This window comes from Myotis davidii, unplaced genomic scaffold, assembly GCF_000327345.1.
Source record: "Myotis davidii unplaced genomic scaffold, ASM32734v1 scaffold174, whole genome shotgun sequence".
NCBI lineage: Eukaryota > Metazoa > Chordata > Mammalia > Chiroptera > Vespertilionidae > Myotis > Myotis davidii.
The window spans coordinates 7,662,532-7,676,702 of record NW_006289087.1 but is presented as its reverse complement, the minus strand read 5'-3'; positions in this window follow the sequence as shown (position 1 = coordinate 7,676,702).

Sequence of the window (14,171 nt, the reverse complement as noted above, 5' to 3'; positions counted from 1 at the left end):
GCATTCCAGATTGACTCCTGCCCCGGTTAGAGCCTAAATGAGCATCGTGATTTCCCTGGGAACCTTTAATTACTCTTGATACGCAAGTCAGACAGTCTGTTAGAATGTGCCATTCTTCTCCAGTTGCAATTTGGCTTGCATTGTTGGGATTCACGGAGGCCCTGCCATTTCTCATGGCGCACCAGCCATCACATGTGCCTCAACATGCATATTCAGGGACAGTTTGTGATTCATGTCCCTGTTTTGGTTTTGTTTTTGATTTCCAACTTCCCTTTTCAAAAGCATTCAGCGTGGTATATATCTATATATCTATATATCTATATATCTATATCTATATCTATATCTATATCTATATCTATATCTATATCTATATCTATATATCTATATCTAATCCATCTCTAATCTATACCTATACCTATACCTATACCTAATCTATACCTATACCTATATCTATACCTATATCTATATTTAATCTATACCTATATCTATCTATATCTATATCTCTATATCTCTATCTGTCTCTATATCTCTATCTCTATCTCTATCTCTATCTCTATCTCTATCTCTATATCTATGTCAATATTTCTTGATTTCAAAGGGAGGAAAGGAGAAAAGATGGAAACATCAATGATGAGAGAGAACCATTGATCGGCTGCCGGATTCCAAATGCGCAGGCTTTCTTCTAAGTGTAATAGGGCACCTTTCCTATCTCCCTCGAATCATTCAGAACAGGTTGCAAGTCTTGGCCTCCTGTGGGCTTTGGAGGCGTGAGAGACAGAACCTCAAAAGACAAAGTGAGGATTGGCAGAGCCGTAACTTCCTCTCTTCACTGCCCATCGATTGGCCTGTTATTCAGTGTTCGGAGCTTCTGTGTAAAACACCTAAAGCTAACAATTGGGTTCGATGGGACTTCATAAATGTGCTTTATCATTTAGATTTAGGTCTTTGTGGTTTTATGGATTTGATCACATATGAGCCGGGCTATTTGATCATGTTCTGTCTCCCAGCTCCCATGTTTCAAGCCTCTCCGGGCAGAAATGAAAGTATGCGTGCACCCCTTTTCTACAGCTCTTTCATTTATACCCCAACCCTCGCCCGCTTTCATGTCGGCCATAAAAATCTCCATCCAGCGCCGCTTTATGTGCAACCTCATTTTTTTGTTCAGCTTGACCTACCGTGGGGCTGGATTTTGTAATGAAACCTTATCAGGTTTTTATTCAACGGGGCACCTTCATACGAGGAGGAAGAGACAGAATATGTTACCAAAGGTTGTGCTGACGGGATAAAAAGTGGGTTTTTAACTTGTTTCATCCGTTCTGATCATAGGAGCCGCTTGAAAACTTTGCAAGTCTTTAAAGCGTCAGCTCCCGATATTTTAAATGTGCTGAGGTCAGGAGGCGCAGTGAGAAATGGAAAGCGTCGTGCGAAAGGAATTCTGGGGTTCTGTTACCCCGCGGAAAGCGGGTGGAAGGTCAGGGACATCTGGGGAAGAAACCAAGGAAATGAGGTTGTCTGGTTTTCACGTTCCCACCGACCGGCTGTGAGACAAGATGAATGAGCCATGCCTCAACCCCAGGTCCCAAGGCGCCTACAGATGCCGGATCACAGTGTATATAGTCGGTGTTAGCACTTGGGGTCACACAACTTGGACCAAAGTCAAAGGGACAGTGTTTTATTTAGCTCATCCAAAATACACAAGTGTGCGGTGTCTCCAAGACTGCGACTGTTTTGTTGTTGTTGTTAATCCTCACCCCAGGATATTTTTTCCATTGATTTTTAGAGAAAGTGATATGGAGGGAGGGAAGGAGGGAGGGAGGGAGGGAGGGAGAGAGAGAGAGAGACATCGATGTGAGAGAGACACATCGATTCGTTGCCTCCCACACGTGCTGTGACCAGAGCCAGGGACTGGGCCTGCAACCAATGGATGTACCCTTGACTGGAATCAAACCTGGGGCTCTTCAGTTCGTGGGCCGACGCTCTAGCCGCTGAGCCAAAAACCGGCTAGGGCCTCATGACTATTTTAATTCTTGGAAGAATGTCACACAGAGTGCAGTCTGCCATTCCGAATCCATCATAATATGGTATTTATAAGACTGTGGCTCTTTTATTTACTTACTTTTGACTGTGGCTCTTTTATATATCATCTTATTTACCCAGGGTCTTTTATATTCTATCATAACTATAACTCAGGAAAATTTCTACTCGTCAACACACTTGGGTAGATAATACAAATGTAGCACCCTTAAGATGCAGCCCAGAAAACATACTTTACAGCTACTGACCAAAAAAAAAAAAAATAGAAAAGAAAAACACTGTTGAAAATTAAAAATAAAAGTGATTCCTGGATCAAATTCACGTCAGGCCCAAAAGAACAGTTCAGTTTCAGTCTGTAAATACCTTTGGGTGGCAGAGTTTTCCACGTATAAGGTTCGTACCCTGACTAATTTTTGTCAACTCGATGTAGAAATTCAAAACAGAGTGGGGCAATCTATTTTGAATTAACCATTTAGATCATATATGCACAATGCCTGCTAGTTTTTAATTTTTCTAATAGACAATATTATTTTATAAATGCCTTTTTTGACTCATTTTAATTATTTTTCTAAATTAAAATTCAGTTTGGCGAGTTTATGAGGTTAGATCAGTGATCCAGGGTCCATGCCCAAGTGGACTCCAAAATAACAAGAATGATGCTGATGGTGATATTGATGAAAGAATGAAAAACAGCATTTATTGTGTGCCTCCTGGATTCCATAAACGGTTCCATATACTTCACATGTAGTAAATATTAAACCCTTAGGACAAGGCTATCAGATAAATATTCTTCTTCAATTGAAAAGTTTGGGCCGAACAGCAACTTTTGATGACAAAAAGATGCTAGAATTTAAAAACAGTTTAGAGCTTAGGTAGGCATAGCTACTTTTTTTGCTCACAGAAAGCACCAAGAAATGTCTTAATTCCTGGAAACCTAAGTGAATTTCTAAATATAAAATCAATTACATAAACGGCAGGGCAGCACAATCGAGGCCAGGGAAATCTAATGAATAACCTTCCTCTGATATTTGCTGCGTGTGTTTATTAACAAACAAAATATCCCCAGTGTGAATGAATAAATATATAGACAAACAGACACACAGATCGATACGTAAGTAAATACATGAAATGCATAAATGAGATGTTGCTACGCTTCCCAGTCTACCCCCACATGTGAACACAAAAGTGATCGTCTTGGAACGAAGCCATCCTCTTTTTGATGAATTAAATGTTCTGAGGCTAGGCTGGTTACTTTGGGTCCTCCGTAAGCATTTTGTTCACTCTGATTTAGTAACTGTTATTCCAAAGGCATTTGACACGCTGCAGCTGAGCAGTAGGGAGCTGCAAACGCCATGACCGATCACCGCGCTGTGACAGCCTGGGGGGTGGCCGGGCCGGAGCCCCTGGCCGGTGCCCACGCCTCAGTGGAGTTGGCTTTCCGCTGCCCGCTCTTCCTTAGCGGAGGGAGCTGGAGGGCCCTGTGCTTTCCTGAGGAGCCTGTTGCTCAGCAACCAGACCTTCCCTCTTAGGAAATAGGTCAGGAAAGAGGAAGAGAGATAAGGGAGTGATCAAATGTTTGCCTGAAGCTCTGATAAAGCAAGAATCCCAGGAAAATAAATAGTAGGATAGGTGTCTTCGACCCACAGGGGAACTAATTAATCTCATTGGGTCAGGGGCTGTTACCTGGAAATGCTGGTTCCCCTCTCACCCAGGGGAAGAGGGTTCGTGGTTTTATTTCATTTTATGTTTTTATTGATATTAGAGAGAGAGGAAGGGAGAGGATGAGAGAGATAGAAACATCAATGAGAGAGAAACATCATTGATTGGCTGCCTCCTGCACGCCCCCTACTGGGGATTGAGCCTGCGGCTAGGCCAGTGATGGCGAATCTTTTGAGCTCGGTGTGTCAGCATTTTGAAAAACCCTAACTTAACTCTGGTGCCATGTCACATATAGAAATTTTTTGATGTTTACAACCAAAGTAAAACAAAGACTTATATTTTGATATTTATTTTATATATTTAAATGCCATTTAACAAAGAAAAATCAACCAAAAAAATGAGTTCGTGTGTCACCTCTGACACGCGTGTCATAGGTTCGCCATCACTGGACTAGGGCATGTGCCCTGACAGGGGATTGAAACGGTGACCTCTTGGTTCCTGGGTTTATGCTAAACTTCTGAGCCATGCCTGCCAGGTGAGGGTTCGTGATTTTAAATAGCATCGAAGGCCAATCGCATTGCATTTGGTAAAGTTAGAAATTCTGGTCTGCTGTGGGCATTATCTCAAGGTCAAAGAAGAATATTGCTCACGAAGCCAAGAATGAATTTTATTTCATGTAGTTGACTTACTACTTAGCTATTCACAGACACTTACGTGCCATAACAAATGTTAGCTTTTTTTTTTTATTGACAAAAATTCATTGAATTGTCTTTCTTCTTCTATGACTGAGGAATACTGATGGATAGTGTTTGTCAGGAAAAATCCCCAATGAAAAACTGCACTGCGGAATCTTGAGTAGCTGTAATTGAAAAATTGGAAACAGAAAATGTTCTTAACAATTTTTTGTGTGTGTATTAAATGATGTGAACTGGTGATAACTATAGACCATCTGGTGCATCTGCAATCTAAAAGAATGGAAAATTAGATCTGTAAACATATGGTACACAGAGACGTTTTGGTTAGGAGTATTAAGTGGAAACAAGAGTCTGTCTTTCAGAGTCCACTCTGACCACTCCTCTTAAATCAAGTTCCCCTTTTTTAGTAAGATCTTATCTCAGCTGACATACATGCTAAACCCATTTGTTTTCTCTATTGGGTGACTGATAGGCCATTTAAAGGGACAGTGTGCCACTTCAGTTACTGTCCAGTTAAGACCTTCTCGGTGCTTGTCAGGAGAAGAGCTGCCAATTTTAAAGTGCAGGTCAGTTAAGAGAAGGTGGCCGGGCCGGGCCGGTGTGGCTCAGTAGTTGAGCGTCAACCTATGAACCTCCTGGGCTAAATGGGCCATATTTTATGGGACACATAGCATGCCTCAAAACTCACAACATATAAGAATAACTTCCCGTAGGGTGTTTATATTTTAGCGTGGCCTTGTTGGGTTTAACTGGGGCAAACGTGGTTAATCTATGCTTATATTACTTAGGCATCATGTGCTTTTAGAAAATAACAACCCAGGCCTGCATAACTTGTGCAGCTGGGGAGCCCCTAACCTGGGGAGCCGCTTGCTTCAGGGGGTCTCCTCCCAGCTGTAAGAGGCCAGCCATGTATCGAACAATTTTCATTTAAACCCGATAATCAGGAAGAAGAGGTTCTTGACAATAGAAAGCTCCGATAGAGAATATATTGTGTATGCAAATGTGCTGATTTGCATGCAGAAGATGAAATCTAACAGTGGGGCCACCGTAGAAATTAAGGCCTGTGCTTCCTTAAGTGTCCGGCGATGCCACATGACAGTTGATGCCCCGTGGAAAGAAACGCGACATCCGCACGGTTACCAAAGGGACATAGGATGCTCTGTGATGTCTTTTGCTGACGGATGGCACACCAGGAGGCGTGGAAGTACTGCAGACACACTCCGTCCCGTGGTTAAATAAAGCGCCATGGAACGTTCCTTATAGGAAACGAGTTTTTCCTACAGGAGGGAAACGGAGTTCATTTCTTTCTTGCGACGTCTCCTAGCAAGCGGGAGTGCCGTTTAATGCAGTCGCTTTGGTTTCCAAAGAAGTCTGGGCAGTGTTTGGAAGTTACTTTGCAGTGTTTTCAGACTTGGTTGTGCTAAGCTTGCCATCTGGCCCAGAGGGTGGCCTGGAGCCTTCAGTGAGCCACCTTTTCTGGGTTGGATATGGAAAGCAGTAGTGATACATTCTGAATAAGTGGACTGATGGGCAGAATAGTTCATGCTATTCATGCTACCAGCAGGCTTTCCAGTAAACCAGGGAGTGGAGATGTTCTCAGTTACATATGTGTGTGTGTGTGTGTGTGTGTGTGTGTGTGAGAGAGAGAGAGAGAGAGAGAGAGAGAGAGAGAGAGAGAGAGAGAGAGAGACTTGCCATTGAGTCGGCTCTTGGTGGCCCATATCACCTTAATTTGCTCTGGAACCCACTGGTTTATCTTTCTGGGTGTTTTGATATCCCCAGAGCTCTCCCCAACACCATATATTTCAAGTGAATTGATCCTTCTTCCCTGTCCAACTTGCACGTCCATATGTAGTAACTGGAAGACAAGGGCGTGGATGGTCTTGGCCTTGGTCTCTAATGACATGTCTATGCGCTTTGGTGATCTCTCCTCCTTCTTATGTTGCTGCCCTTCCAAGTCTCAGCCTTTCTCTTGATTTCTTGGCTGCGTCTCTATTTGAATTGATGATTGGACCCAGGCGAGCAAAATCTTTCACAAGGTCAGTCTTCACTGTGTGTATTAAAGTTGGGTGGGAAGGGGAGCAGAGGTTGCCACCATAAAATATAACTGGGGCCCGGCCAGTGTGGCCCAGTGGTTGAGCATCGACCTATTGAACCAGGAGATCAGGATTGGATTCCCGGTCAGGGCACATGCCTGGGTTGCGGGCTCGATCCCCAGTAGGGAGCATGTAGGAGGTGGCCGATCAATGATTCTCATCTTTGATTTTTCTATCTCTCTCCCTCTCCATTCCTCTCTCTGAAAATCATTACAAATATTTTAAAAAATAGTGTTTGGGGATATTATTTTAAGCTGGTTATTTTTAAGAAACTCAGGAAGAAACTGTGACCTTCCCCCTAACTGCATAAAAGAATTTAGAGAGCGGACTTGCTCCCGGAATGGAGGTCTCATCATTGATCACGATAATTCAATGTGAACTAGGTGTCATTGGGAGGAAGCTAGCAGGGCCCATTTTATCAGAGTCCTCCCTGAGTCTCAGGGTTAAAGATGGCCCAACATACGTTTGAATACCAAACCTGGGCTTCCCCATCTCCATATGGGTTGTCCGGCAATTTTAGAGAATCAGAAACCTTAGGACTGATTGGCCATCATAGAGAAAACTGTCGAAGATCTCTTCTTTCTGTATTTCTCTCCTATACACATACTCTTCCCATCCCAATTCATAAACATTTTTTTTTTCTTGAAAGATGGTAACTATTGAATTATGCTTTAGCAAACTTTGTGCCTGTCCTTGGTGTTCGTAGAGTGAAAGAAAAATGGAAGGAAGTAAAAATAAAAATCAATAACACTACCAGAGGGGGGAAATGTAGCCTCCAGCTCCAGCCATTCCCTATACATCGTCTTTGCTTGTTTTTATGACAAATGAATGCAGTATGAAAATTACTCACAGTCCGGCAGCAGCCTGGATGCAAACCCATGTGCAGAAGGCCATGAATAGAACCTCACTCCGCATCCGTTCATTTTAAATGCAAATCGTGGAATCCGAGCAGGACCAGCATGTCAGAGTGGAAGGGTGTGTTTCGGGCACTGAAGAAAGCCGCCTCGCTGGCTGGGAGGCTCAGCCACTTATTTATAGAAACGAGTCTGAGAAGGGAAGGACCCAGGACAGGCTTGCCATTCTACTCCTGTCAGTGTTAGATGGAGGTTATATCCTGAAAAATCTTGGTTATCAGGGTTCCGACCAAAAAAGCATCCGAGAAAGAATAACAGGAAACACACCTTTACGAAGGTGAAGCTATAAAATGCATCCTTCTTTGGGTTATTTGACATTCCTGTAACTTAGGAGTTGGGGGATGTTTTCTAAATTAAAGGCAAGGAGTCATTTTCTTGTGTGTGAAATTAAATATATATATATAAATATATGCATTTATTCTGATTTTCACTAAATTGCGCCCTGAGTTTGCTAGGGATAATTTTGTACTCAGTCTTCCTCACAGGTGTGTTTCCCTCGGGGACATCTCTTGATGATCATAAGCTAAATAAATAGCAAAGGCCAGGGAAGATGCCGAAATTCAGAGAAAAATATTAATGAGCAATCAACCCTAACTAATATGGCAACACATTAAAGGTCCATACGCCCCTTCTCTGGGCATGGACGTGTTAGGGTCAAGTGTCACTGAGATGAGTTTGACAAGGTGTGTGTGTATTGGGGTTTGTGTGTGCATGTGTGTGTGTATGTAGTGCTGTGTGTGTGTGTATGTGGTGTGTGTGGAGGTATGTGTATGGTGGGGTGTGTGTGTGCATGTGTGTGTATGTAGTGGTGTGTATGTGTGGAGGTGTGTGTGTATCTGGTGGTGTATGTATATGTGGTATGTGTGTATGTGCTGTGTGTGTGTGGTGTGTGTGTGGAGGTGTTCTGGGTGGTGTGTCTGTGTGGTGGTGGCATGTGTGTGTAGTGGTGTGTGTGTGGTGTGTGTGGTGGTGTGTCTGTGTAGTGGTGTGTGTATGTGTGTGTGTGGTGTGCTTTTAAACTTGTTCAGTGTCTGTGGTACTGAGAGAGACATCATCCTAACGGCGTAACTGAATCCTCAGGTGTGAAGGAAACTGTGCTTTACTTTCTTTTGTGTTTCTTCTCTACCCATAGACTTTATTTCACTTCCGTGTGTGTGTGTGTGGTGTGTGTGTGGTGTGTGTGTGTGTGGTGTGTGTGCGGTGTGTGTGTGGAGGTGTGTCTGGGTGGTGTGTCTGTGTGGTGGTGGCGTGTGTGTGCTGTGTGTGTGTAGTGGTGTGTGTGTGGTATGTGTGTAGGTGTGTGTGTGGAGATGTGTGTGTGTGTGGTATGTGTGTGGTGGTGTGTGTGGTATGTGTGTGGTGCTGTGTGTGTGTAGTGGTGTGTGCATGGAGGTGTGTGTGTGTGGAGGTGTGTGTGGTGGTGTGTCTGTGTAGTGGTGTGTGTGTGGTGTGTGTGGAGGTGTGTGCGGTGGTGTGTCTGTGTAGTGGTGTGTGTGTGGTGTGTGTGGAGGTGTGTGCGGTGGTGTGTCTGTGTAGTGGTGTGTATATGTGTGTGTGGAGATGTGTGTGTGTGGTATGTGTGTGGGGTGTGTATGTGTGTAGGTGTGTGTGTGGGGTGTGTGTGTGTGAACCCTGCGCTGGGTGGAGAGAAGTCCCTGCCGCTGCAGCTGTGAGTTCTTTGGGGGCCAGACCTCAAGGCCCTGGCGCTCAGCAATTAAGATTAATTGGCAGCCACCCTTCCGTGGGGATTGTGGGAGAGCCCAATTAGCAGCAAGCGTTTAGTTTTCCACCAGGGTTCCCTTCTCCCTTGCCTCTCTAGTTAGACTTTGAACTGGATGAAAGTGTAGAGAGAACTTTTTCCTTTTTAATGGTATGAATTCCGCTGCGAATGATCAGGTAGAGAGCGCTCTCATTCTGGAATGCATATGTCTGCTCTCCTGTTAGCTTTGCAAACCGCCCTTTGGAATGTGGGGTTACTTTGGGCCCAGCCCCAAGGCCATTTACCCGGCAGGAATTTTCCACAGGTTTGACGAGGAGGATGAGCAGCACAGTTCCCCTGGGGCCGCAGCGCCGACTCCATTTGGAAGTGACTCCGTTTGTTTCTGTTTCACGCTGTGCAGGTTAATACCTCTGCCGTGTGGCACCCACACAGGACACCTGCTGTGTTGGCTTTTTGGGTGCTGGTTGGGAGAGGAGTCCTAGAATTCCCAGGGGTCTGTCTGTCCCAACTTTCAGGCTCAGCCGCAGAAATGGGGAGACCAATGAACACCATCAGAGACAGGACGAGGACAAGACAGGAAGCATTCACACCCCATGGAGGTGGGTGGACATGGGCTTTCCTGAACTCACGCTACTTCCTCTCTCATTTCCCAGTAACTTCCATATCCTGTCACCCTGTTGGGGGGATTTTAGGGTTGGTTTAAGCCTCACTTATTCTTCAGGGTTCTTTTGAGGCACCTTCTGTTCCAAACAGACAGACAGACAGACTCTCACACACACACATCTCCTCTTTCTCTCTTACACTCTCTGCTCCATCTCATCTGATTCACATACAGGGCCTTCTATTACTGCCTCCTTGTAATAATTCCCTCCCACTGAGATCCGTGAAAGTAACACACAGATGAACCCATTGAGAGAGGTCCCTACGTATTCACTTTTCTATCAACCCCAGTTATGAAGCAATTCAACAGCTAACTATTTGCTGGGTTAATTAATGGTTGAAAGGATTGCATTGATGACTAGATATATACATGGATGGATGGATAGATGGATATGTTAGAGCAATAACTGCTTTTTTCATTATATTTTCAACTTGGATTATTCTTGTGTTCCAACAATAGATTGTACAATTCAGATTAAAAACTCTGCAGGAATGAATTAATCACAAAATAATAGGCAAAATAAAGTGCATACAGTCATTACTTACTGCAAGCAGTCTGGTGCACAGCCTTAGACATTAATAACACACCATAAGTCAAGTTACTTAAGACATTTCTCTGTTTGGTGGAGATTTCTGTTAGGGTTGGAGTAGAGATAGTATAAATTTACAAAATGAGACAAGAAAACACAAAACTCAGTGATTTTTAGCCCATTGTTTTGATCATGGTTTTCCCTAGAACTTCATCCCATAGTCTATTGGGTGTGTTATAAATTGTGTCTGTGCAGCTGATGAACTAATGAATTGATAATGAGCTGTCCTATGCCACTCAGAGAATATATGTTTAATTTTTTTTTTAAAAAATGTGTATAACCTCAGAATTTAGTGTTATGGTCAATACTCACAAATGGATTTAAACAGGAATGGAGTGAATGCGTTGATGCCTCCTGCATAGGGCTTTTAGGACGGCAGCAACACGGAACACGAAGACGACTTTCTTCTTTTAAAATATATTTTTATTGATTTCAGAGAGGAAGGGAGAGGGAGAGAGAGAGATAGGAACATCAACAATGAGAGAGAATCATTGACCGGCTGCCTCCTGCATGCCCCACTCTGGGGATCTAGGCCTGCAACCCTGGCATGCGTCCTGACCTGGAATCCAATCCTGACCTCCTGGTTCATAGGTTGACGCTCAGTCACTGAGCCACGCCAGCCGGGCTGAAGCTCATTCTCAAGTGGGCAACATTGTTTGGCTGCCATATTGTGTAACGCCAAGGCGCGGCCACAAGCTGTGTACACAGCCAAAGCTGTCTCTGGTACACATGGGACTTGAAATGATGGCTCCTTTTCAGGAGACAGCCAACAGCAGATCTGAGAGCAGGGAGGTCTCCGTTGAGTCATCTTGTTCCTTACACTTGTTTTAAATGCCATCTGTTTAATTCCAAGTGTTGCCATCTTTAGAAAATATAGGGAATTTCCCTCTCTCTCTCTCTTTTCCCCCAATATGTTTTTATTGATTTCAGAGGGAGGAAGGGAGAGGGAGAGAGAGACAGAAACATCAATGATGAGAGAGAATCATTGATCGGCTGCCTCCTGTACACCCCCTACTGGGGATGGAGCCTGCAACCCGGGCATGTGTCCTGTCCAGGAATCAAACCGTGACCTCCTGGTTCATAGGTTGACGCACAACCACTGAGCACACCAGCCAGGCTAGGGCATTTCTCTTGTCCATTCATAGGCAGCTTGTTGAAGAGCTTCCAAAGAGGGAAAATCCCATTTCAGATAAAGGAATGCACGTTGACTTATTTTTATGGAGAGAATCATTTCTCACCAAAAGTGACTGTTGCCTTTCCCTGTTGAGGATGACCTGCTCATCTCCGGGAATGGCTTCCCTCGAGTTCAAGTGCAGCTCTGTATTCACAGTTCACAGAGCAAAGATGTCCGAGCATCTCCCCCAGGCTCCCTGTCACAAGGCCAGTTATTTTCTAATCTTTGGGTGGTTGTGGGGAGATAGTTCTCCATGGGCCTCTTTGCATTTCTGCCCATTTTGCAAACAGAGATGCTGAGACTTTTTGTTCTTGCCTAATTTCTCAAGATTGTTTGTAGAGCAGACAGCCTTGGAAAATAGATGCAAGGAGAGGCGTGTTTATTGCCCATTATCAAAGAATTAGGTTTCCTAAGAAGGCGTTCTCTCACTTAACACAAACCGATGAGGATTCGGGAGTCACCAGGCCCTTTTGTACAGGTGGGACGCGAGGATTCTGACATTCTGGCTACTCCTATTGCCATGAGTGACGACGTCTTTTGTTTCAGATACAGAACCTATGGAATTACAGCCAACCTGTTCACTTCAAAATAGGAGAACATCTCATGTCATTCCCACTGTGTGAGCATAGGAAGGTAGGATGCACTTTATATTTCAAGCCATGTGATATAGAATCAGCCCGGCCGGCGTGGCTCAGTGGTTGAGTGTTGACCTATGAACCGGGAGGTCACGGTTCGATTCCTGGTCAGGGCACATGCCTGAGTTGTGGGCTCGATCCCCAGTGGGGGATGTGCAGGAGGCAGCCAATCAATGATTCTCTCTCATCATTGATGTTTCCATCTCTCTCTCCCTCTCCCTTCTGCTCTGAAATAAATTAAAATATATTAAAAAAAGAATTAACTAAAGCATTGGTTTTAACAAATATTTGTGACATACATTAACTAACCCTTTCCTGGTGGCTCGGTCGTTGTAGGGTAAGTTTACAGTAGTACTACGGAGAAATGTTTCATTAGGATATAGCATGCACATTTATTCAGTGTTAATGGCAAGGATAAAATTATATTTGCATAATGTATTGCATGCTCTTGACGGCCAGTACACTGTATATTTTGTCCAAAAGTTGCCATTTTTCTAAGCCTAACGTTTTAATCTTGAGAGGAAAGTAATTTTAAGTTAAAAGAATTATATCGTTAACATTTTTTAGGTACTTTCTACTATAAAGATCCTCAATTATTTTCTCATATTTCATGTCCCCAAGAAATATCTTTTCCCCAAGGCATGTTTCTGAAATACTCATACTTAGCAAAAATATATGTTTGTTCACATTCAAATATGATTATAGTTAAAAAACTGGTGTGGCTTAATTACTATATTTTAAATTCACGGATCATCATAATTGTTAATACGTTTGGTAAGATTCTCTTAAAATCTTTATGAGGCCTAATTTAAAAAACAATTTTAATGAACTATAATACAGTTTCATAATTTAGGCATTTCATAAAATAAACATTTTCATTAAGTACTCACACAGGGATTTAAATACCTTTTAATTTCCTACTGTAGATTTAATACAAGTAATTCAGCATAACAGTGTTCTTATTGTATTTAGGTTTTAGAATTACGTGAAAAGTGCAAATTCAGTGACATAATAGTGTTCTTTTTCATTACACAAATTTAGTAGATTTTAAAAATAGTGCCTGATAATTATAATGTTAATAGTGATAATAAATATGTTTGAAATTAGTGACATGCATATTTCATAGTGTGTTTATTTTTAACACAATCTCTCATGGATTAAGTTGGGTGGTTTATTAGGGACTAGCCATATCCGTGCAGAAATAAACACTTACTTTCAAGAATTAACATGCTTGCCTGGCTGGTGTGGCTCAGTGGGTTGGGTGTCATCCCATGGACCAAGAGGTCCTGGGTTCAATTCCAAGTCAGGGCACATGCCTAGGTTGCGGGCATGATCCCCAGTAAGAGGCGTGCAGGAGGCAGTGTTCTTTTTCATTACACAAATTTAGTAGATTTTAAAAATAGTGCCTGATAATTACAATGTTATGATTCCCTCTCATATTGATGTTTCTCTCTCTCTCTTTCTCTCCCTTCCTCTCTATTTAAACATCAATAAAAACATTAAAAAAAAAGAATTAACACACTTTATTATATACACTGTTCCTTCTTCTCTCTTAATTCCTCTTTGGTTTCTGTGTTTTCCCTACTTCTATTTCTGTAGTTATCTTATTTTCTCCTCCTCCTCTCCTCCCTCCACCTCCCATTTCCCTCCCCTCCCCCTTCCCTTCCTGATTCTCCTTCCCTTCTCCCCCCCTTCTTCTTCTCTTTCCTTTCATGCTTAGAGGGGTGGTCTGTGGGAGCATTAGACAGGGATTGGCAGGTGGAGGGGAAGAAGGGAGACTCTGGAGTGTCCCCCCTCCCTCTGTCTCAGGTGATGTCTCTGACAGGGACTGCCTTCTCCGTGCCTCCAAACACAGCCCTCCCGTGGGTTCCCAGCTTCGGCCGGTCAGCCTGCAGCTTGATGTTCGGGTCTACCAGACATTTGGGGCTTTTGACGTTAACACGCCCTCCTCTTGGTGTGCCTCGAGCCCTGAAAGCAATAGCGGCTTCCTGCTG